Raw genomic sequence first — 3709 nt, 5'->3', positions numbered from 1 at the left:
ATCATGTACCTTGTACCTATTAATGAATAACTACATAGAGCTTGTTAAAATTTGGTTTGCATGATTGATCTCTAGAATCTACGAATTCTGGTTAAGGTGTTTGAACAACAAGGAGACAATGTAAAGTCTTATAGATAGTTACAATATGTTCATATGTGAGGTTTGCTGCACCTTTTATACTTGAGTTTGCTTCAAACAACCTTGCTAGCCTAGCCTTGTATTGAGAGGAATTCTTCTCGTGCATCCAAATCCTTGAGCCAACTACTATGCCATTTGTGTCCACCATACCTACCTACCACATGGTATTTCTCCGCTATTCCAAAGTACATTACTTGAGTGCTACCTTTAAAATTCTATTCTTTTTCTTTGCAATATATAGCTCATGGGACAAAATAGTCTTAAAAACTATTGTGGTGAAGAATATGTACTTATGTGTCTTATTTCTTAATAAGTTGCTTGTTGAGCAGTAACCATGTTTCTGGGGACGCCATCAACTTTTACCTTTGTTGAATATCATGTGAGTTGCTATGCATGTTCGTCTTGTCTGAAGTAAGGGAGATTTTCATGATCAAATGGTTTGAGTATGCATAATGTTAGAGAAGAACATTGGGCCGCTAACTAAAGCCATGATTCATGGTGGAAGTTTCAGTTTGGACAACTAATCCTCAATCTCTTATGAGAATATTAACTGTTGTTGAATGCTTATGCATTAAAGAGGAGTCCATTATCTATTGTCTATGTTGTCCCGGTATGGATGTCTAAGTTGAGAATAATCAAAATCGAGAAATCCAATGCGAGCTTTCTCCTTAGACCTTTGTACAGGCGGCATAGAGGTACCCCTTTGTGACACTTGGTTGAAACATATGCTATGCAATGATAATCCGTGTTAATCCAAGCTAATTAGGACAAGGTGCGAGCACTATTGGTATACTATGCATGAGGCTTGCAACTTATAAGATATCTTATACATAACACATATGCTTTATTACTACCGTTGACAAAATTGTTTCTTGTTTTCAAAATGAAAACCTCTAGCACAAAAATAGTAATCCATGCTTCCCTCTGCGAATGTCCTATCTTCTACTTTATTGTTGAGTCAGTTTACCTATTCTTTCTATCCCAGAAGCAAACACTTGTATCAACTGTGTGCATTGATTCTTACATGTTTACCTATTGCACTTGTTATATTACTTTGTGTTGACAATTATCCATGAGATAAATATGTTGTAGTTGAAAGCAACCGCTGAAACTTATATCTTCCTTTGTGTTGCTTCAATGCCTTTACTTTGAATTTATTGCTTTATGAGTAACTCTTATGCAAGTCTTATTGATGCTTGTCTTGAAAGTATTATTCATGAAAAGTCTTTGCTATATGATTCATTTGTTTACTCATTATCTTCATCATTGCTTTGAATCGCTGCATTCATCTCATATGCTTTACAATAGTATGATCAAAATTATGATAGCATGTCACTTCAGAAATTATCTTTGTTATCGTTTACCTACTCGAGGGCGAGTAGGAACTAAGCTTGGGGATGCTTGATACGTCTCAAACGTATCTATAATTTCTTATGTTCCATGCTACTTTATTGATGATACTCACATGTTTTATACACATTATATGTCATATTTATGCGTTTTCCGGAACTAACCTATTGACGAGATGCCGAAGGGCCAGTTGCTGTTTTCTGCTGTTTTTGGTTCCAGAAATCCTAGTAAGAAAATATTCTCGGAATCGGACGAAATCAATGACCAGCATCCTATTTTTCCACGAAGCTTCCAGAACACCCAAGAGCCACCAGAGGGGAGCCCTGGTGGGCCCAGATGATAGGGCGGCGCGGCCAGGGCCTGGGCTGCACCCCCTATTGTGTCACCGCCTCATCAGCCCTCTGACTCCGCCTCTTCGCCTATTTAAATGTCCATGACCTAAAACCTCGATACGGAAAAGCCACGGTACGAGAAACCTTCCAGAGCCGCCGCCATCGCGAAGCCAAGATCTGGGGGACAGGAGTCTCTGTTCCGGCACGCTGCCGGGACGGGGAAGTGCCCCCGGAAGGCATCTCCATCGACACCACCGCCATCTTCATCACCGCTGCTGTCTCCCATGAGGAGGGAGTAGTTCTCCATCGAGGCTAAGGGTTGTACCGGTAGCTATGTGGTTAATCTCTCTCCTATGTACTTCAATACAATGATCTCATGAGCTGCCTTACATGATTGAGATTCATATGAGTTTTGTATCACTATTCATCTATGTGCTACTCTTGTGATGTTATTAAAGTAGTCTACTCCTCCTTCACGGTGTAATGGTGACAGTGTGTGCATCGTGTAGTACTTGGCGTAGGCTATGATCATAATCTCTTGTAGGTTATGGAGTTAATTATTACTATGATAGTATTGATGTGATTTATTCCCCCTTCGTAGTGTGATGGTGACAGTGTGCATGCTATGTTAGTACTCGGTTTAAATTCCAAAGATCTATTATGCTCTAAAGGTTACTTAAATATGAATGTCGAATGTTGTGGAGCTTGTTAACTCCGGCATTGAGGTGCTCTTGTAGCTCTACACAACGAATGGTGTTCATTATCAAACAAGAGTATATGTAGCACAAATGAAGAGAACTTATTTATTTATGTGATCAATGTTGAGAGTGTCCACTAGTGAAAGTATGATCCCTAGGCCTTGTTTCCAAATACTGCAATCATCGCTTGTTTACTGTTTTACTGCATCTTTACTTCCTGCAATATTACTACCATCAACTGCACGCCAGCAAGCACTTTTCTGGCGCCGTTACTACTGCTCATATTCATCCATATTACTTGTATTTCACTATCTCTTCGCCGAACTAGTGCACCTATACATCTGACAAGTGTATTAGGTGTGTTGGGGACACAAGAGACTTCTTGTATCGTGATTGCAGGGTTGCTTGAGAGGGATATCTTTGTCCTCTTCCTCCCTAAGTTCGATAAACCTTGGGTGATCCACTTAAGGGAAACTTGCTGCTGTTCTATAAACCTCTGCTCTTGGAGGCCCAACACTGTCTACAAGAATAGAAGCACCCGTAGACATCAAGCACTTTTCTGGCGCCGTTGCCGGGGAGGAAAGGTAAAAGGCACTCATACTCCGGTCCCAGGTAAAGTACTTTTCTGGCGCCGTTGTGTGTGTGTTCGAAGCTATTTCCTTTAGATCCTGCAATTGCATCTTTTTGTTTCTTGTTTTACACTAGTAAGGCATAATGGAAAACATATGTGAGCTTTTGTTGACTGCCAAAACCCACCGGCGGGCAGCGGCCTTGTCAACACTGTAGAGCCGGGAAGAGCCTAGAGCTGCGGCTGGCTGAGACCCCTCCGAGCAACGGCCCGCAATGCTCTTCTGGTCACACGCGGCGTTGCAAAGTGCAAGGGCGTGCCACCTGACCTATACCTGGTCAGGAAGGTGATGAGGATGCCTCGCTTAGTTTCCTGCAGGGCATACATGCAAACGTTAAATACGAGCCTCGATCGGCTCTCAGGTTATCCTGTGAATCGGCTCAAAGAGCCGATCCACCCATGATCCGTACGGGGTGCACGGATACTTGGTGGTCCTGCTTGATCAAGATGAAGCTGATGAGATCTACGACGATTTAGGGTTTTCACCGCATAATCGGATCATCCTACTCTAGGTTGGGCCTTGCGGCCACGCACGGTGCTCGTAAGCCGATCCTAAACAAGGC

The sequence above is a fragment of the Lolium perenne genome, chromosome 4 (assembly GCF_019359855.2).
Source record: "Lolium perenne isolate Kyuss_39 chromosome 4, Kyuss_2.0, whole genome shotgun sequence".
Classification (NCBI taxonomy): domain Eukaryota; kingdom Viridiplantae; phylum Streptophyta; class Magnoliopsida; order Poales; family Poaceae; genus Lolium; species Lolium perenne.
Note: the sequence above shows the minus strand (reverse complement) of the source record.